This window comes from Micrasema longulum, unplaced genomic scaffold, assembly GCF_059751315.1.
Source record: "Micrasema longulum isolate JH-2025_06_02 unplaced genomic scaffold, ASM5975131v1 h1tg000462l, whole genome shotgun sequence".
Lineage (NCBI taxonomy): Eukaryota > Metazoa > Arthropoda > Insecta > Trichoptera > Brachycentridae > Micrasema > Micrasema longulum.
The window spans coordinates 225,943-249,322 of NW_028277660.1; the positions used below are offsets into that span (position 1 = coordinate 225,943).

General features: G+C 33.3%; 1 protein-coding gene across 7 annotated transcripts in view; it reads right to left on the reverse strand.

Annotated features, from left to right (window-relative positions):
* Nucleotides 1-23,380, reverse strand: part of LOC148281423 (adenosylhomocysteinase-like 1) — a 59,801-nt gene that overhangs the window by 30,045 nt on the left and 6,376 nt on the right. For 3 of the 7 annotated variants that reach the window (XM_088226711.1, XM_088226708.1, XM_088226709.1), the window contains exon 1: nt 3,645-3,813. The exons of 1 other annotated variant lie outside the window; for it this stretch is intronic. The gene's annotated coding sequence lies outside the window, so the exon portion shown is untranslated. Of the gene's footprint in view, nt 1-3,501; nt 3,605-3,644; nt 3,885-23,380 lie in introns of those variants that run through there. 3 more of the 7 variants (XM_088226710.1, XM_088226707.1, XM_088226712.1) reach the window with 3 other exon arrangements.

Consider the following 23,380-nt stretch of genomic DNA (forward strand, 5'->3'; position numbering starts at 1 on the left):
TACAAAATAGTAATAGAAAAATAAAATTAATAAAAAATTATAATACATGTCGAAAATGGAATCAAAAGTTATATAATAATACGTATGACAGTGATGACATACACATATAATTATCTTCTTTTTTCAAAAAATGAGAATACAGTTCTATAAAAAAAGGTTTCAATTAAAGTATTTATTTTTTTTTTAAAAGTATTTACGGTTTAAAGACAGACCAGCGAAGTTTCTAAATAAAAATAATACAAATTAACCTTCCCTTCACTAAGCATCCAAAAATTACACATGATCCGAACGGGGGGACCAAACGACCCCGGCGCCCACTTGTATATGGCGTCAGGAGAATAAAACGTTGGAAGTGTTTATGAACGTGCAATGATTAATTCATGTTTTCGCGTACACATATTTTACTCGTTAGTGTATTTTATTCACTTTTATTAGTTTGCCGAATGCTTATGTACATAAAGTGAAATTGACCGAATCGGTCTATGGGGGATTTGAATAATCCCCCCCTTCGGGTTAACCAAAATTTCACCCGCGAGTCGAAACTTAAGAAATAAAACAAAAAAAGATAATAATAAATAAGTGTCCACCCTAATGGAAAGGGGTCGTTGTCCAATCAATATTTTGTGATCAAAATAAAACCTGATGCAGAAATAGATTTTGACCTTTCCTTTCAATTGAATTTCCAAAGGTTATCAAACGCTGTTGTTTGATCATTTTTGTCCTTTTAATTAACAAACAAAACAAAACAAACAAACCATCACGCCGTTTCCCCGTAAGGGTAGGCAGAGAGGATAGAACGCCACAACACTCTATCTTTGCATACAGATCTCGCTTCCTCTACATTCATAAGTCTTCTCATGCACGCGCGCCGATTATTCCGACTTTTGACATGTCCATCTTTAAGTACTTGTTGGATTTGGTCATGCCATGTCTTCCTCTATTTCTGCATCCATCAACATTCGCATTTTAAATATTCTTAGCCGTTCTCTCGCTGTCCATTCGTTCCACATGTCCAAACCAGCGCAGAGCTCCTTTCTTGATTTTGTCGATAATGCTTGTCTCAGCCTTACATAATGTACGGATCTCGACATTTGTGCATCTATCGTACATAGTTGTACCACACATTCGCCTGAGAGATCGCATTTCGACAGCATTCAGCCTACTTTCAAGTCCATACTTCGCTCCCATACATCAGGGACGGGACCAGGACTCCGTTGGGAACTGCCAATTTTGCCTCTTGTGACAAGCATTTATTTGCCAATTTCGATTTAAGTGCACCGTTCACTGTGTTCCCGGCACTCACCCTCCTTTCAATATCTTTCTCAGTCGTTCCATCCCTAGTGAACATACTGACCAGATACACAAATTCCTCTACTTGTTTTAGTATAACTCCATTTACAGTGATTTCACATTTAGTCATACTTTCATTTCTTTCAAAAACCATCACATTCGATTTATCGACATTCATCAGCAAATCGCTTCTCTTGCATACATCGTAGACCTTTATTACCAAGAATTGCAGTTCCTCTTTAAGTACAGCATTATTTCTACAATATTCAAAGAAACAGCTTTATTTACATAATAATCGAATTTTTAATTAATATTCATTTATTCAATCAATAGTCAATCTTTGTACTTCCGGTGTACAATATTTTTTCGCCAAATAAGCATTTTTTACGCACAATATCGTCTCAATGTAGCGAGTATTTAATTTATTTTAATCAGGGTTCGAAGGATATACCTTTAAGGCTGTAGTCTGGTAACACGCACGCAAAATGAGGAAATCATACGATTTGCCATTTTAAAACGAATATATTTCTGTTAAAAAAATACACTTGAAAGTTTTATGTAACTAAAATATAATTACTTTTGGACCGGCAGATTACGCCATTTCAAATTTAGACTAAACTTAGGAATCTGGGATCTCAATATAGCCGAAAAAAAGTTTTAATTTTTTATTTTTGAATAGAAATAGAAGCATTTAAAATCACATACATTTTTTGTGACATTTTCCTTTATTTCTACGTAAAATTATGCCTTCGGTAATATTTAAATGTATTTCAACAGGAAGGGGGAAAACATTTTTGAGAGGGGATTATGGAAGTCTAGGCATTTACAGGGCTTATGACCTGTCATTGGCTGATTTAAGTGGCCACTCTACACACTGTGCAACATTTACCGTTCTGCCCATGTTTGAACATCCACATTTCCTCAACTCTTCCAACTGTTGACTTTTGTGAAGAGCTGAAACCTTTATCACGTGGGTGAGATTCATCCGGCTGAACCAAATATTTTCATTTCATTTAGACATACTCAAAACACGGTAGGGTAAAATTCATAAGTTAATTATACCTTGATAAAGAAGCTTGAGTAGCTTTGAAACCGGTCGATAGAAAAAATAAATGGTTTAAAACAACAATGTTTTGAATACGTCCAAATGTTTGCAGACTGGCTGCATTTCCTTTCTACGAAGTTATGTTTCAAGTGGCCACTTAAACCAGCCTCTGACAGGTCATAAGCCCTGTAAATGCCTAGACTTCCATATTCCCTTCTCAAAAATGTTTTCCCTCTCTGTTGCAACAAATTTGGATATGAATAACTCCCTAGAGAGGAAATCCAGCCAGTCTGCAAACCTTTTTACATACTCAAAACAATGTTGAATTAACTATCTGGTAAAAGAAGAAGCATGAAAATTAGAAAATTATTTTCAGGTGTTGCCTAGTAAGTCAACAGATGGAAGAGTTGAGGATATGTGGATGTTCAAACATAGGCAGAATGTCTAATTTTACACAGCCGGGTTTGAATCGGGTTGTGGTCCCGAGGCCAGTGTTGCGGACTCGCCGACCAGACGTCCGAGGTTCGAACCCCACTCTGCCCCAACTTGATTTTCAATTTTCTAATAGCGAGTTACGTGCAACTCGATGAAAAATGGTCTTCAAAATTGAAATATTTGGGTAAATTATAAGAACGCTAATATTTCTTTTTTGCCAATGACAGGTCATAAGCCTTGTAAACGCCTAGACTTCCATATTCCCCTTTCAAAAATGTTTCCCTCTCTGTTGCAACAAATTGCTTTTATATTTATTGTATTATTTTTCTCTTATTTGTTTATAAATTTGTATAAACCACTTAATTTTTTTTTTATAATTACACTTGGACCGGTTTCGAGGTTACTACCTCATATTCAGGAATTTAATTAACTTATAATCACACGCGTTGCTATTTATATAATAAAATATTGTATGAAAGAGACGGAAAATTGAAAGAAAGAGAGAGAAAGAAGATAAAATAAATCATAACGGGAATAGTTTTAAAAGAGGACTCGAAGTTAAATTCAATTGATTATTTATTATTTGAAGTTTTTGATTAATGGCTTTACTAATTTCTAATCGTTCTAAATTATCTAAACGAAAACAGTCGAAACCGGTCGAAGTGTAATTATTTAAAAAAAATTAAGTGGTTTATACAAATTTATAAACAAATAAGTGTAAAATGTCATACCACAAAGTGAAAAATGTTTTTGATAACAATAATATACTCGTATTATTTTTCTGTTTATAAAAAACCGGAATGCATTTTTTTGTAACTAAATGGACTTAATAATCTGTAAATAAAATAATTTATTAATAAAAAAAACACTTTACACGAAACTTTAAGTCACTTGACACAATAATATATTTATATTATTAGTGAACAAAAATCTCCACACGTAAACACTATTAATTATTCTCAATGTGATTTTTTTGTTCGCGGCGCAGTTGGACCGTGGCTCTGTGGCTGTGTGTTACTGTGGATGTGCTGGTATTCGCTACTGATAATACGGTCGCCGGTCACATCTCGTGGCTGGCTGGACGCGCGCGTGTGTTGGTGACTTCGGATGGAATATGGCCGAACTGAGCGGCACGCTTGCAAAACCGGACGCGTCCAAAATGCGAAAATATTTTTTATGACGGTTAAAATGAAGCGAACCACGCATAATGGGCAATGAGGTAGTTCAGTGTCTTTTTTTATTTGTTAATATACTATTAAACTAAGCCAAAAAAAAATATTATATTGGTCTATATAAATTGGTTATGTTTTTGATGATTATTTTAGTTTTTTATTGTTTATTATGTTTAATGATAATAAGGTTGTAAACTAAGCCAAAAAAAATTGTTCTATTGGTCTATATAAATTGGTTACGTTTTTTATGATTATTTCAGTTTTTTATTCTTTATTATGTTAATGATAATTAGGTTGTAAAGTAAGTAAAAAAAAATGTTCTATTGGTCTATATAAACTGGTTATGTTGTTTATGATTATTTTATTGTTTGTTATGTTAATGATAATTAGGTTGTAAACTAAGTCAAAAAAATTTGTTCTATTGGTCTATATAAATTGGTTGTGTTTTTTATGATTATTTTAGTTTTTTATTGTTTATTATTTTAATTATAATTAGGTTGTAAACTAAGCCAAAAAAATTGTTCTTTTGGTCTATATAAATTGGTTATGTTTTTAATTATTATTTTAGTTTTTTATTGTTTATTATGTTAATGATAATTAGGTTGTAAACTAAGCCATAAAAAAATGTTCTATTGGTCTATATAAATTGGTTATGTTTTTTATTTTTTATTAACAAATTACAAAAGGGATGGAGAATAACTAAAATAAGGGAATATGGAAGTCTAGGCATTTACAGGGCTTATGACCTGTCATTGGCCTGTTTAAGTGGCCACTTTTCAAACATGTTTACCACTCGGTGACTAGTTTATTATATTGTATACATACTAGCTATTATATTTGATTTTAAAAAGTCGCCACCAGGGCCGCGATTACAATAGGAAGGACGTCATACATTCACCATGACGGTATAGTTGAAGATAAATTCTCTCAGGCGATTACGAAGAAACACTACCGACCCCCACCTTCAAGATTAAGATAGGTACATCGATATGAAACAAGGGAAAGCGTACGTCACGGTACACATATCTACGCACGGAAATGACATAGCTTTAGTATGACGTCATAGTTGAAGATAAAAGACTCCCGACCGACTACTAAAATACACTACCGTTCCTCCACCATCAAGTTTTGATGTAAGTACATCGGTTGATACCGACGGGTCTAGAACCTCTCGATACGTTTACCTACACATTAAAAGTTATCAATTTTTTTTCCACCGTACAATTTTTCCGTTAATTACGATTAGCTTAATTTTTTCATCGTTCTGAGGTTGGCACTTTTTTCTTAAAAGCCTATTAAATAAATGAGAAAGAAAAGGGTAAATTTTGAAGCCGAATTAAATTCCGAAATAACTGTCAGACTAGAAAAAGAGCGCCTAGATGCAAAAAAAATGTCACTAGATTCTGCCCTATTGACGTATGTGAGTATCCAGCAGAGGCGAATGGTAATTTTATTTACAGGAAAGCTATTAAAAAAAACATATATTTGTACCTACATAGAAAGTACATAATATAATGTAAGTAATATATACTATAAATGGATATTTTTCTGTGGTTCTGTGTGATACAACAACTCCCATCCATGAAATCAACTCAAACTATGTAACTTCGTGATAAATTATATTATATAGATATATTATCCATAACTGTAATATTTTATTCTGAAAAAATAAATAAATAATACCACTATGAATTCCGTCGATATTAGATATTCAATTGAAATGTTAACTGCCCGTATTGTTCTAATAATTAATAGTGCTAAAAACGGCCGAGTCGAGCGCCATATGTCCTGCAATATGACGCATGAAAGTAATTATAGTCTTATGTCAAAAGTACCATCTTAAAGAAAAATAGTCGTTGTTTAAATACTGTTTTCCAAATCAAGAATCTTCAAATAATTTGTGTAATCTGCAAGTTTAATCTAGGAAAAAAAAAACCCGCACTGGGTTTAATACATTCAAAATATAGTATACTTATTTGTATGAAAAAGTAAGTTGGAATAATCGGCTAGTTTCTTGGCTCACCGCAGGCGCTGGGCGCGCTTTATAAATATGAATATTTATATTAGGATGAAAATACAAACGGTGGAAATGATTAAAAATAAATGGCAATTATTTATTTGTTATCCTGTAAATAAAGTTACAATAAAACATTATTATGGTTAGTTAAATATTATGGTAAGCTGCGCACAATCGCTTCTGTACACGGTTCGCCCCTGGTATCCAGGCGTTCGAAAGTTGCCACTGTAAAAAATAAATTTAGTATTTTTTTATCTGTTTTACTATCTTTCTGAGAGAACGTATCGAGACGTTAAAGGAGCCGGCTTCGTTGTCGCTAATAAATAAAAAAAAGAATTTAGATCAGTGGATTTTTTAATAAACGCAATGTTGGATGCGGCGTGTTTTTCAAGCGAGAGACTTGTGTGTGTGTGTGTGTCATTCATAATGTACATGTACGTGTCAGAGTATAATTACGCGTGTGTTGTATTGCGCGAATGTCCAACTATAAATGAATCGAGCCCTACTTACAAATAACATATTATATCATAACTGCGTTGGTAATTAATAACACATATTGAATTCAAATGCTTCAAAGTCAAAACTTCAAAGTCTTTTATCCGTGCCATCTTGCTCATTGACGTAGCTAATTCCTAAAAAAAAATCCTGAAAAAAATAAAATAACAATTTTATTTTATTCGGAAAACTAACGATTCAGCGTCATATTATATTCAAAGGCGGCCTCCGCGGTGTAGTGGTTTAGACACATGTCTCACACACGGAAGATTCTGGGCTCGATTCCCGGGGCGAACATAAAAATTAATAAATCCTGTTATGGTGCAAAAAAAATTGTTTATTTATTTATTTATTTTATTTGGGAAATCAACAGTTCTACATACATATTTTAGTAAACAAACAGATGTAGTGTATAAACTCAGAACTAATAACATATTTTTCACATAGTATACAAAGTTAGTGAAGAAAATATATTACATATCAAATAAATACATACAATTTATACTTATAAAAATGTTATTTTCATGTACTCAATAATCAAAGATTTTTTAAATATTTATTTTAAGAACATTATCCATAGAATAAAGAATAGTCCAGAAACCGCAGACGCGCATCAAACAGAAGGCGACTAAACTACTCTTAAACGAGTAGTTATACGTTTTGACTCATTAATTTATTTGTAGACGTCGCGCGTCGCTCAGTACAAAACTCCCGATTTGAATTTAATTATGCCGTGTTGTGTCGTTTTAAAGAGTAGAAATGCTGCTTGGATCAACAAGAAACAGGATGGGATTACATTTCATGTGTAAGTAGCAAATGCATTACTCAAAAATTTTATAATTTTTCCACCTGTCAGATTGCCAATGAAAACAAAATGGATATTTTGTTAGTGTTGCCAGGAACTCAATTTTTCGCGCTACTTTTTATTATCTTACGTTTGTGTTATGGTTATATTTTTCGCGATCTGGCAACATTAGGCGGCGCCTATTCAAATATGATTCTACGCTCCTTCTGGATTCAAATATGGTTCTACGCTTCTTGGACAATTGGACAATTCTTAATTCTATGTGTTTATCATTTAATTAAAATTATATTATATTTATTACAAAAAAAAACAAAACAAACAGTCACGCCGTTTCCCCGTAAGGGTAGGCAGAGGCGATAGAACGCCACATCACTCTATATTTGCATACATATCTCGCATCCTCTACATTCATACATCTTCTCATGCACGCGCGACGATTATTCCGACTTTCGACATGTCCATCTTCAAGTATTTGATGGACTCGATCATGCCATGTCTTTCTCGGTTTCTCCCTCGTTTTCTGCATCCATTCACATCGTTAATCCTTTTAGCCGTTCTTTCGCTGTCCATTCGCTCTACATGTCCAAGCCAACGCAGCACCCCTTTCTTGATTCTGTCGATAATGCAAGTTTCAGACTTACATAATTCACGAATCTCGACATTTGTTCACCTATCATACATCGTTTTACCACACATTCGCCCGAGGGACCACATTTCAACAGCATTTTACCTACTTTCATCATTATTTTTCCAATTCCATACTTCGCTCTCATGCATTAGAGTTGGCACTAGAACTCCACTGTGAACTGCTAGTTTTCTCTCCTGCGATAAACATTTGTTTGCCAAAGTAGATTTAAGTGCACCGTTCACCTGTTCCCGGCGCTCGCCTTCCTTTCCATCCCTAGTAAACATTCTTCCCAGGTACACAAATTCTTCTACCTGATTCAGAATATCTCCGTTCACACTGATCTCAAATTTAGTTATATTTTCATCCCTTTCAAAAACCATCAGCTTCGATTTATCAACATTCATAAGCAAATCGCCTTTCTTGCATACATCGTAGACTTTTGTTGTCGTTGGATTTGGTCATGCCATGTCTTTCTCGGTCTTCCTTTCTTTCTGCATCCATCAACCCTGAAAGTATGCGGAGCATTAGCTTTTATGTTCCGGATAATTACCTTAGACAGCGCCAGCGTCAGCATAGACTGTTTCACATTCCAATATATATATACAGGACCATCCTACCGATGGTTATGCCTGATGGAAGGGCTATCTCTATGTTGAACAATATTACATGGGACATTGACATTTTTCACGTCTCTGAGGGAGTTTTTTGTAACAAGAATCTCTTACTCTTTTCACATGCTATGCTCTGGATATTATGTATATGTATGCCTATGTGTTGGTTTTATATATAACTAATTTTACGTTTTTATTTTAATTAATTTTATTTAATTTTATTTTAAGTCTCTAGAATGTACGATGTATGCCTGGAGAGCAAATTGGCGATGAACGAAAGTAAGTCAAAAGTGATGGTATTTGAAAGGGATAGTGAGGTTACTGACTGCATAATAAATGTAAACAACGAATGTCTCGAGCAAGTAGAAGAATTTGTGTATCTGGGAAGCATGTTTTCAAGAGATGGAAGAGTAGAAAAAGATGTTGAAAGAAGAGTGAATGCGGGCAACAAAATGAACGGAGCACTGAGCACAGTAATTTCTAATAAAAATATGTCAATCGAAGCTAAACTGGCAGTGCACAACGGAGTTTTAGTCCCAACACTTATGTATGGAAGTGAAACATGGAACTGGCAGAGGAGGGATGAAAGCCGAGTGAACGCGGTTGAAATGCGATCTCTTAGACGAATGTGTGGGAAATCAATGTATGACAGGGTTACGAATGATGAAATCAGGCGAGAGTGTAAATCTGAGACAAGCATAATTGATAAGATTAAGAATGGGTCTCTGAGATGGTTTGGTCACGTAGAACGAATGGACGACGAGAGAATGGTAAAACAAGTATATATGGCAAAAATGAACGGCAACGTTAGACGAGGACGACCGAGGAAGACGTGGCATGATCAGATAAACCAAAATCTTAAGTCTGGTCATGTCAAAAGCAGACAGAACCGAAGGGCATGTATGACAAGATGTATGAATGTGGAAGAGGCTAGGATTGTATGCCAGGATAGACGTGTGTGGCGGTCCATTCTCTCTGCCTACCCCTACGGGGAAATGGCGTGATGGTAGTAGTAGTAGTGTATGAATTAAGATATTCCATTTTGTCATGTGCATATACATATAAATAAATTTGAAATTGAAACATTCACATGGTATATATTACTGTTGACCAAACTGTCTTCGTTTGGAATTCGTAATACATTTTTATCGTTCTTTAAATCGTATCTCCAACAGTTTGTAAGGGTAAATAATTCCATCTCTAACAGCATTAATGTATCTTCGGGTGTACCACAGGGTGCTCACCTAGCTCCTTTGCTATTCAATATATTTATCAATGACCTTAAAAATGTTTTTCTTACTTCATCGATTTGGCTGTTTGCTGACGACACTAAGATTCTCAAACATAATATAAATATTTGAAAATGCTCAGTTATGTCTTTCGCTAGGGCCCCAAAACGCATTTTTCCGCTATCGAATGAATGACCAGAATCTTATCTAACTAACTCATTATATTGTAATAATAAATAAATAGATATTATATCATATTTTATGTACTGCATAGTATGTGAGTTTTATCGTTTACAAATTACTCTCGCATCAATGTAACAGACCTATTTTGTGGTTTCCCATAACTAGTCCATGGACATTGTGTGAATGTTTGTAATATTGTGGTATCGCCATCGGTACGTCACCAAAGTTATTAAAAACTCTAATGCAACAAAAAATCTCTATCCTCAATAAATGTATAGACAAGTTAACATATTACAACAGAGATGAAGAACATTTAAGAGAAGGTAATATAGAAGTCCAGGCATCTACAGGGCTTATGACCTGTCAATGGCTGGTTTAAGTGGCCACTTTACACACTGTGTAACATTCACCATTCTGCCTATATTTGAACATCTACATTCCTTCAATTATTTCATCTGTTGATGTTTGTGAAGTTAAAGAGCTGAAACCTTTATTTATGCGGGTGAGATTCAACTAATTGAATTATTTCACCTACATACTAGGCAACGCCTGAAAATATTATTTTTTCAATTTCTATACTTCTTCATAGACCAGGTAATTTATCAACAATATTTTGAGTTTGTCTAAATTTTTGTAGACAAGGACTGGATTCAACTCCCTGGGGAGCTGTTTATATTAACATATTACAACAGAGATGAAGAACATTTAAGAGAAGGTAATATAGACTCTAGGTAATATACCTTATCTTATATGTTCTTCATCTCTGTTGTAATATGTTAATATAAACAGCTCCCCAGGGAGTTGAATCCAGTCCTTGTCTACAAAATTTGGACAAACTCAAAATATTGTTGGTATAGACAAGCTACTAAAAAAATAAAGATTAAATGCGTGTTTTCACACTAGAACATTTCACAGTCCCTGGACTGTTGTACCGGAAGCTTAAGACTGATCATCTTACCTTCATGTAACAAAAATGATCAAGATCCGCTGATATTGGTGTACCAATGCAGCAGGGGCGAACCGTGTATAAAAGCGATTATGCGCAGCTTACCATTATATTTGACTGACCATAATAATGTTTTACTGTAACTTTATTTACAGAAAAACAAATAAATAATTACTATTTATTTAAAATCATTTCCACCGTTTGTATTTTCATCCTAATATAAATATAAATATTAATAAAGCGCGCCCAGCGCCTGCGGTGAGCCAAGAAACTAGCCGATTATTCCAGCTTATTTTTTCATACAAATAAGTATACTGTATTTTGAATGTATTAAACCCAGTGCGGGTTTTTACTCATAGATTAAACTTGCAGATTACACAAATTATTTAAAGATTCTTGATTTGGAAAACAGTATTTCAACATTATTTCTTAAGTGCTATTTTTCTTTTGCGTGGTACTTTTGACATAAGACGATAATAACTTTCATACGTCATTTTGCAGGACATATGCGCTCGACGCGGCCGTTTTTAGCACTATTAATTTTTAGAACAATTCGGCCAGTTGACATTTCAATTGAATACCTAATATCGACTGAATTCATAGTGGTATTTTTTAATTTATATTTTAATGAATTATATATCAAAGTAACGGATAATATATCTGTATAATATAATACATCGCGAAGTTACATTGTTTGAGTTGATTTCATGGATGAGAGTTGTTGTTTCACACAGAACCACAGAAAAATGTCAACGTATAGTAAATATTACTTACATTATATTATGTACCTTCTGTGTAGGCACAAATATATGATATTTTTTTATGGCTTACCTGTAAATAAAATCACCATTCGCCACTGCAATGCAGTGCCCTATGCACCATGATGATAATGATGTAATAATTTTTATTTTATTTATTTATATATACGCCCACTGGGCATTTATAAGGACATATTTATACATAGAAAATTATTATAAAGGAATGTAGAAGACACAATTGTAAATAGTAGACTTGGTGGGAGTGGAAGCGGGAGAGAGGTGTTTATAATTGAATTTGATTCAGTGATCGTTTGAAAGAAGACAACTTGTTATCAAAGAAATCAAGACTGGTATGTTTGTTGGCAGACCTAAGAATTCTGGGCATAGGGGAATGAAAACCATAGTTAGTTCTATGGTTATCGGTATGAAAGAGTACGTTTTGCCTGAGGTTTCTAGTTGGGATATTTAATTTAATTGAGCTCAGTAGTTCAGGCGCATCAAAGAGCGAGTTGAGAATTTTAAATCGGACTGGAAGGTCGGGTTTAGTTCGACGGTGTTGAAGAGAAGATATATTCAAGCTAGTTTCTAACTCATTATGCGTATATTGGTCTCCGGATAAGCCCAACCTCCAGCCTATCTTTCTTAAAAATCGACGTTGAACTGATTCAATATTCTTGATACGAACATCATAATATGGAGACCAGATAACACAGGAATACTCTAGGTGCATGCGAACTAAGGAATAGAATAGAGTTTTAAGGGTATTGATATTTTTGAAGTCAGTTGTGCTTATGTTAATAAATCCAATGAGTTTTAAGGATTTATTGATAACACGTTCATTATGAATTGTAAAAGAAAGTTTAGTGTCAAGTATAATACCCAAATCTCGTATACTAGACACAGATGATAATATTCCATCGTTCAGTGTGTAGTCGTATGTGATTGGATCTTCCAGGCGAAAAAATCTCATAACCTTGCACTTACTTAAGTTGAGATGTAGATTATTGGATGAGCACCAGGTGCTAGAAGACAGTAAATCAGATTGTAATAGTGAACAATCGGAAGGGCTGTCAATCTGTTTGAGAATCGCAGTGTCGTCAGCAAACAGCCAAATTGATGAAGTAAGTAAATCATTTTTAGATCATTGATGAATAGATTGAATAATAATTATGGATAACTTATATAGCGCCATTTTCGTAATATAATACCCTGGAACACAACTGCATATTATCTTTCATTAAGATATGAACTGAACCACATATGTACCTGATCACGGTTACCATAAGTTTTTTCCAGACGTTCAAGCAAAATGTCATGGTCTACAGTATCAAATGCAGCACTCATGTCCAAAAGAGCCAACAACACCAGATTACCAGAGTCTACCGCCGTTATAATGTCAGACAGCACTCTTATCACTCCCGTCTCCGTAGAATGAAAACGTCGGTATGCCGATTGCCTTACCGAAAATAATGAATTCTGCTCGATATAATTAACGAGCCTATGAGAAACTATTTTTTCTAATGTTTTTGATACGATGGGAAGATTTGAAATAGGGCGAAAATTGGAAAGATCTTCCATCTTCCATCTAATTGTGAACATTTTAAAAGTGGAGTTACATTCGCTTTCTTTATGGCTTTTGGAACAATGCTGTGCTCCATGGAAGTATTGAATAAGTGGTCGAGATGCGCCGCATGTACTTTAACGATGCGGTGCCCAACGCACCATCAGGCGAATGCGGAAAGGGAATGATGACGATGCTGAAGCTATAACAATAGTCGATTTGTGATGCTAAAATTAATATGGAAATGTGAAAAATTAACATAACATAAAAAGAGGATGGTGGTATTTACATATGAAATATTGAAAAGAAATTTAAATATTCTTGAAACTTGAAGCGTTGTAGAGACTCCCGATTTTCACAAAGTAACATATTACAACAGACAAAGAACATTTTAGAGAACGGGATATGGCAGACTAGCCATGTACAGGTCTTCTGGCCTGTCATCGGCTGGTTTGACATTTCCCTCACAGAGCATTTAAAAATTACACATGATCCGAACGGGGAGACCAAACGACCCCAGCGCCTACTTGTATATGATTCGATCTTTTGTTGGCTAGACTTAAAACACTTAATATGACACAACCGGTTGTAAAATGGTTCGGATCGTATTTACGAGCTAGACAACAGTGCATCAAAACACCAGATCATCAATCGGAATGGGTCGATATTGCCGCTGGAGTACCTCAAGGTGGAGTTTTATCACCATTACTATTTTCCCTGTTTATTAATCCGATTGCAGATTGTCTCAATTGTTCATATCATCTCTATGCAGATGATTTACAATTGTATCTTCATTGCAGACCTGAAAACACCAGCGAAGCAATAGAATCGATGTCTAATACACTAAATTGCTTGTCAACATGGACAAAAGAGTATGGTTTACTAATAAACCCGTCTAAAACACAAATTAGGTTTGCAGGTAGTCAAAGATTGCTTAGTAAGCTAGACATACCTTCACTTAATCCTCTTATTGTCAATGGTACCAATATTCAATACTGGAAATCCGTAAAAAATCTAGGAGTACTAATGGATGAACATCTCTGCTGGCGAGCTCATACTAATGAATTAAGCCGCAAAATATTTTTCAGTCTACACTCACTTAGAAGGTTGCAAAAATTCTTACCCATTAGTACTAAATGCACTCTTGTACAAGCATTACTACTACCCATTCTAGATTACGCTGATGTTTCCATGACTGATTTAAGCTGTGAGCAACTCGATAAACTTGAACGACTCCAGAATACATGCATAAGGTACATTTTTGGTCTTAGGAAATATGACCACATTTCTGATTATCGTAGGCAACTGAAATGGCTCAAAATTAGACAGCGGAGAGACTATCGCTCCCTCTCACTTCTGTTCAATGTACTTCATAGTCCTAACGCTCCTATATACCTGTGTGAAAAATTTCAACGCTTTTCAGTTCACGGGTTACCTCTTCGTTCTCATTCTCAAGGCACTCTCTTAATACCCATACACAATTCCTCTTTCTTCTGTAACTCATATAGTGTCCATGCGGCTCGACTGTGGAATCATCTCCCATCCACCATCAAAGATGTTACTACATTATCTCCGTTTAAATCACGTCTGAAGAAGCATCTCCTTTCTCTTCCTTAATCTCTCCTCCTTTCCTTTTTCCTCTTTTTTCCCTTTTCCCATTGAGTAATAGTTTTGATTTAAGGTAATTTATAAACAAATACGTTTATTTATATTTTTATATATTTTTAACTTTTTAATCTTTTTTTTTTCTATTGAATATGTTCTGTAACTTGAATTATAAAAATAAAACTTTTATTTTATTGGTTGGTTGGAAGAAATTGCCATTTGGCAATAAGCCCGCCAATGTACAAATAACATTATGTACAAAAAGTTAAATAAATAAATAAAAAAAATATATGGCGTAAGGAGAATAAAACGTAAGTGTTTATGACCGTACAATAATTTATTCATGTTTTCGCGTACACATATTTTACTCATTCGTAAATTTTATTCATTTTGGGACAGTTGGGATTCAAGTTCCTTGTTTCCAATTATAATTTGATTTAATAACAGATAGGAGTTAGATTACATCGTGTCTTGCAGCTACAGGGCGCTTGGGCGGTATGAAGCCTAGCCCCCATTTTATTATTGCACCGAGTTTGACAGTTCCTTGAAAATCACAAACTTAATAGTTTGAAATACTACAAAATAGAGCAATGAGAATTATACTGAAAAAAAGCAAATATAATAGTGTTGGAAAAATGAGAAAACAATTGAACTGGATAGGAATAAAGAAAAGACTATTGTATAATGTATTTGTATTTATATATAAAGTGTTTAATAATCTCATGCCAAAGTATTTTATAAGTGAAATTATATTAAATAGAAATGTACATAAATATAGGACAAGAAATAGAAATAGGATAAGACTACCACTTAAGAAAAAAACAAAATCACAAAATAGCTTAATGTATAAAGGGTTAAAACTGTATGATGAGATGCCTGAAAGTATGAAGAATGAAAGAAAACTTACGGATTTAAAAAAAAAATGTTATGTTTATTGTAATAATGTAGTTATGTAAGAAATATTTAATAAGTATTTGTTATAATTGTAAATATATTAGTTAATATACAATGTAATATTAACTAACTTAAGTAAATAAATAAAAAAAATAAAAAAATAAAATAAAATAGCGATGAGACAGGGGCCCAGTTAAACAACTCACCGGGAAAATTCATAGCCACAAAAGGTGCAAAAGGTGTGCAGTCAATCACATCAGGGGAAAGGGGAAAGACGATGTCAATGATAGCCTGTCGTAATGCCGTTGGAAATTTTCTCCAGTTATCACGAGAAAGTGACTATGAATGCGTGGAATGTTTTAAACATTACCGGAAAACTAAATCTGTTATGAATTGGATACAATGTATTATGTGCAGGAAGTGGCTTCACGAGAGTTGTACTTTGTACGGGGATATCTGTATTCAATGTGGACGGACTAATTTATGAAAATAAAAAAAATAAAAAAATTATAAGGTATAATTCATTACAACGTTAGTTTTAAGTGCCAAAAATGTTTGTGACATAATTGTGACAAAATAAAGTAATATTTAAAAAAAAATGTTTTAACTGATTTCATAATGCAACTAACCCACCAGTCAAAATAACATTGAGGCATCTATCCCATAGAGTAGGCAACTATCCTCATTCATAGGGGTTCCGAAAATAATTTCTTACAAAAAAAATGCAATAAATACTTTACTTTTTACACATGCACAATATTATCTAATATGTAAACTAAACGCCACAAAAGTATCAGGCAGTTTAATTCATAAATTTGTCGAAAAATCGCATTTTTCAAAAAGTGTGGCGACTATCCCACTTTTACCCTATGTAATTAATAATACTATTGAAATATTTTTTGTGCTTTTTTATACTTTTTTAGCTTGTATTATGTATATGTAATTTTAATACGCTTTTGATATTTTTTAACCTGTATTGGGTACACATATTTTGTTAATTTTTTTTATTTTATTTATTCTTGTAATTTTTTAACATTTGCACTCTCGTATTAGTTCAGCTTGTATATATACGAACATGTATTTTTAGACTTTTTATATTTTTTAATTTTTCTTTCCCAGATTGTATAATGTATACATCATTTTAAATTTGTTTCCATACCTTGTATTATATTTATTTTGTTGATTTAAAATATTTTTCATACCCTTTTAATTTGTAGTGTATCTTAATTTTTAATCTGCTTTTGTAAATAATGTTATAGGTTTAAAATATAAAAACATCTGTAAATAATTTTTTTTTTTTTTTTTTTAAAAAAGAAATATTTGCGTTCTTATGATTTACCCAAATATTTAATTTTGAGGGCCATTTTCAACGAGTTGTAAATAACTCACTATTAGAAAATGGAATCAAGTTGGGGTAGAGTGGGATTCGAACCACAGACCTTTGGTCCATGAGTCCGAGACACTAGCCACAGGACCACAACCCGATCCATATCCATATTTATTTATTTATTTATTTATTTATTTATTAACGGACATTGTCCATGTTTACAATTTATAAGGTTTAAATATTACAATAAAAGAGTAGTTTAAAACATTTAAAGAAAAAAGAAAGAAGCATTGACAAACATAAGGGACATCGAGACAAGATCTGGACTACTTATTTAGTGCTCGTTTAAATCGTTGTAAACTTAAACCAAAAAAGTCCAGATCCTGTCTTGAGTTAACAATACGACAAAGGCGGGTCATTGGAGAATTTAGGCCATAGTTTGTTCTATGCCGATCGATGAACAGTACTTCATTGTTTCTCAATCTACGAGTCGGAATATTGAATTTTACTTGTCCCAGTAATGATGGAACATCGATTATACCATTTAGTATGCCGAACATATATATGGAGTCAATATTAGTTCTACGTTTTTGTAGACTAGAAATATTTAACATCGACTCTATTTCAGCATAAGAATAATTATCTCTCTCTAGTCCGAGCATCCACATATTGTTATCTGTATGTCCATAAATGAGTTTTTTAACAAAAACTTCTGGGGCATATCATATAAAATTACGTATAATATGTTTTCAATTTAATAAAAAATAAAAAAATATATATTTGATGTATTTATCAATAAACGTGAGTTCACTTTTAGTAGCACTGTTTTAGCTCATTTATCAATTCTTAAGCGGGGCAGCGTGGAGAGTAGTGAAATTGATTTTAACAGTAACTTATTTATTGACAAAATCAAGACCCACTGTATTCAAAACGGATTCGGGTATGTGGAGGAATGTACTTGAAATATACTATTTAAACAGATTTTGACATTTAAATTTATTTCAACAGAGAGGGAAAGAGTTTTCGAGGAGAAATTTGGAAGTCTAGGCATTTACAGGGCTTATGACCTGTCATTGGCTGGTTTAAGTGGCCACTTTACACACTGTGTAACATTCACCATTCTGCCCATGTTTGAACATCCACATTTCCTCAACTCTTCCATCTGTTGACTTTTGTGAAGTGAAAGAGCTGAAACCTTTATCACGTGGGGGAGGAAATCCAGCCAGTCTGCAAGCATTTGGACATAATCAAACATTGTTGAATTACTACCTGGTAAAAGAAGAAGTGTAAAAATTGGAAAATTGTTTCCAGGCGTTGCCTAGTAGGTGATTTGGTTCAGCCGGATGAATCTCACCCACGTGATAAAGGTTTCAGCTCTTTCACTTCACAAAAGTCAGCAGATGGAAGAGTTGAGGAAATGTGGATGTTCAAACATGGGCGGAATGGTGAATGTTACACAGTGTGTAAAGTGGCCACTTAAACCAGCCAATGACAGGTCATAAGCCCTGTAAATGCCTAGACTTCCAAATTTCTCCTCGAAAACTCTTTCCCTCTCTGTTGAAATAAATTTAAATATGAACAACTCCCTAGGGAGGAAATCCAGCCAGTGTGCAAGCATTTGGACATAATCAAACATTGTTAGATTTTGACATACTCAAAATATTGTTTGTTCTTTTGTAATGCAGAGTAATCTCACCTTACATTTTTATCTGATTAAAAATAATTTTATCTTAATACTTTCAGTACCTAATTCACATCATACATACACAGCTACTTAGTTCTTGAAAAAAACATTAAGTCAATAAAAAGCGTATAATGAGGAAGCTCACAGTGTTTTTTTTTTATCTTGAAATAGGGCACACATAAACATACTCTTGTATGTTCTCTAATAATAATAATAAATATGGCATGAAAAGTGGCATGGTTGCTCGGATTACAAAGGGGTAATTATTCTTATTTTGAAATAGAGCGATCTCTTAATCTGTCTTCATTGGAGAGACGTAGAACTGAGATGGACCTTATATGCATTTTCAAAATACTTAATGCTTTAAGTGATGTCCCATCTCTGTTGCAATCAATTTCTTTTCATGTTCCCAACCGTGTCACCAGAAGTCAAAATCTGCTATTTATAAAATCTTCTAAGAGCAACTTTGGTTTTTATGCCCCAATGTCCAGAATGTGTAGATTAGTCAATTCATCACACGACTTGGAATTTTTTGGGATAGATCTTCCGGCTTTTCGTAGATCTCTTCGCGACTAAACAGTGTGGGATGAAGTTGGATTGGCGTGGTTTAGCTCAAAGTTTTTGATCTTTCGTTTTTTTTAATATATTGTATACTATTATTGTTTTGCCCTTGTTTGTCTTTGCTAAATAGTTTTATGTTCTTTTTGTTCAGTTTCTTGCATTTATGTTTCTTCATGTAACTGTTGTAATTGGCTTAGGCCGTATATATATAATAAATAAATAAATATGTACCTTATCCTCTCTTCAAGCATCCTTGTCCTCCCACTCTACCCCAACTTGATTCCCATTTTCTAATAGTGAGTTATTTACAACTCGTTGAAAATGGCCCTCAAAATTTAATATTTGAGTAAATTATGAGAACGCAAATATTTCTTTTCTAAAAAAAAAACTGTATTCTCAATCCGCCCGGACATAGAAAATACCCAGAGTTCCATATTTGCCAATAATAAATGAATTAAAAAAATAAAAAAAAAATTTTTGGGAATATGGGACTTCAGTCCTGTCTTATGACCTGTCATTTTACACACTGTGTAACATTTACCATTCTGCGCATGTTCGAACATCCACATTTCCTCAACTCTTCCATATGTCGACTTTTATGAAGTAAAGGAGCTGAAACCTTTATCATGCGGGTGAGATTCATCCGGCTGAACCGATCACCTACTAGGCAACGCCTGAAAACCATTTTCCAATTTATATACCTTTTCTTTTACCAGGCAGTTAATTCAACAATGTTTGAGTATGTCCAAATGCTTGCAGACTGGCTGGATTTCTAGACCTAGACTAGACTTCTATATTTCCTTCTCAATAATGTTTTCCCTCTCTGTTGCAATAAATGTAAATATGAATAACTCCCTAGGGAGGAAATGCACCAGTCTGCAAGCATTCGGACATACTCAAAAATTGTTGAATTAACTACCTGGTAAAAGAAGTATAAAAATTGGAAAATTGTTTTCAGGCGTTGCCTAGTAGGTGATTTGGTTCAGCCGGATGAATCTCACCCACGTGATAAAGGTTTTTTTTTTTATTTCTTTTTTTGCCTTGTGAAAGACGACACTTTTTTTTTATTTTTATTTAAATCTTAAAGTAGGGCACACATATCATACATATTGTTATGTGTGTTCTAATAATAACATTGAAAATATATTTAATTTATAAATTGTTTATCACATATGTCTTGACCATTATTTTAAATTTTGATATGTTTTTTTCTTCATAAATATTTTTTTCCATTTCGTAATACTTTTTAATTGCTTTAAATAAAATTGAATTTTGTGACTTTGCCTTTTTCCTAAATGGAAGTCTAATTTTGTTCTTTTCTCTAGTATTGTGATCGTGTTCATGCTGGTTCCGATCAATTTTTTTCCAAAATTCTGTTTTTTTATTAGAGTTAATAATTTTATGAACAAATATCATTGTATTGTAAAATATTCTTTGTTTATATGTTAATAATTTCATTTCATTTACCATCGACTTTACCCTCGTATATCTGTTTTTTTTCAAAATGATTCTAAAGGCTTTATTTTGTAATACAGTTAGTTTATCTATGTTTTCCTTGTTTGATAAAAATAAAATGCTACTACAGTAGTTAACGTGTGGTTCAATAATTGCTTTGTAAATAGTTTTGCAGGAGTCCTTATCAATAAATCTTCTGATCCTTCCCAAAATTGATATTTTTTTTGCAATCTTATTTATTACCAGCTTCCAGGTTTCAGCTCTTTTACTTCACAAAAGTCAACAGTTGGAAAAGTTGAGGAAATGTGGATGTTTAAATATGGGCAGAATGGAGAATGTTACACAGTGTGTGTTAAGTGGCAACTTAAACCAGCCAATGACATGTCATAAGCGCTGTAAATGCCTAGATTTCCATATTCCCCTCTCAAAAATGTTTTCCCAATCTGTTGCAATAAATTTAAACCAATTAGGTACTATAGTCCTTAAAATATAGCTTTATTAGAATGACAGTTGTCAGCAAAAGCGAGGACTTAACTCTTCATTCAACTCTTCCATCTGTTGACTTTTGTGAAGTGAAGGAGCTGAAACCTTTATTATGTGGGTGAGATTCGTCTGCAAGCATTTGGACATACTCAAACATTGTTGATTTTACATCATTATGTTGATTTATATGTCAAGCATTGTATTAAAAAATAGACATGCCAGATACGAATGATTGTTCGTGTGTCAATATAAATAACTCCTTTGACGTTACTACAAAGTTCTGTCGTCACTTTTTCTGACAAATGTCATTCTAATCATGTTACATATTAAGGACTACAGCTGCTTTAAACCTTTAACTGCATTTTTTAAGCTTATTTTTTTTAAACTAAACTTCTGAACACAGTTCCATATATTATTTCTTCATATTGTATTTTTTTTAAATTTATGTCGTTTATACACTCATCTTTTTATTTTTATACCAACTTTACTTCTAAACATTGTACTACTATATTTTAAGGATTATAGGAATGAATCAACGGTCGACGCATTGACCACCCATGAAACATAAACTATATCTAAAATCTAATTTAGAAATATAATTTCGCATGCTGAACTAACAAATATCGGGTGCTAATTAATTGAAGTAAAAATAGACATAATGTATTGTAATCTCAGTCATGATAGGATAATTATTATTTAATGCATTAGCAAATCACTGTGTGGCCTTTATCAACCCAATATTAATTAGCTTAATTGAGTATTGAATAATATTTATAAGGCTGTGGTAAAAACAAAATTTTAAAAGGTAGGTAATTAAATTTGAATAAACAACTTAAGCATCTATTAATTATTTTTTTTAAGGAATAACCCGCTATAGTCTAAGAGTTCGGCCTCCAGACCTTCGTCATTTTATAAAAGCTATAGTTTCTCAGAGTATGCCACCAACCAGTTGCGTGCACAGAGTTTTCAACGAGGGTAGGCAGTAGAAAAAAAGTACGTTTTATATAGTATAAGTACCTAATCAATCCTACCAAACAGTTTCCTTCACTAGTCACATTAGTTTGAATCACTATGCTGTAGGTAGTTAATATTGAAATAACATAAGCTACATCAAATATCCAAATAAATACCAAATTTATATGATATATTTCTTATTTTTAATATAATTTATATAATATATTGCCACGAAATCCTTCTTTTGAATATTTTTATATTTTCATTTATTACGGTTGCTACACTCGAAATTAAATCATTTTGGGCTCCATTTGACATTCTCGTAAATTCACTACTAGATAATTGCCAGTGATTTTCCAAGATACCGACATATTTAGCTAGCAAATCAATAAGTTCCAAAAAATTACCTTTTTTATTTTTTTTTAAATGAACGCGAAACAATAATCTCAATTGTATAATTTTAGAACAGAAACCAATTTGAGGTTATTTATTCGACATGACTGTCTTTTATTAAATAATAATCGAAAAAACGCTAGATGTCAGTAACGTATTTGTTTGTTCTTTCTGAAACAATGTACCTACCAGCGTTCAAAAAGCACTGCCTACTAGCTTACACACACACGCGTAATTACAACTGAAATAAAACCCACACATACACATTTCGTTTTCGCATCGCGTTATGTGCATATGGAAGAAAAAGGCATTTGTAGTTCGTGCTTCTGCCGACCAGGCCGATAGCGGCGCGCTGATCGGTACAATATTTACTTAACCGAATTATCTCTGGCGCGTTTTTCAAATTTTAAAAATAGTTACTAATATTTTTGATATTATTTTTTGCTATTATTTTAATGAAATTCTAGTAGGGTAGGCACTGCTTATGTGACTTTATGGAACGCACGCCACTACCCCCAACACAGGTAGGAAAATACAGACGTCATATCTTCACCTTGACGGTACTGGTTGTTTAACTTAAGCTGGCGAGTTCAGAAATCTCACACTATAGTCCTTAAAATACAGCTCGATTAGAATGACAGCTGTCAAATTAATTTCATTGCTGATGGGAAATTACTGATCACTGATCAAATCGATTTTATCAGTTATTTCATGCAATCATGAAACTCTGTTTCCGAAAATTGATATAAAAAAGGAAATAACGAGCCTATTATAGTGTGTTCTATTATAGTCCTTAATATGTAACATGATTAGAATGACAGTTGTCAGAAAAAGTGACGACATAACTTT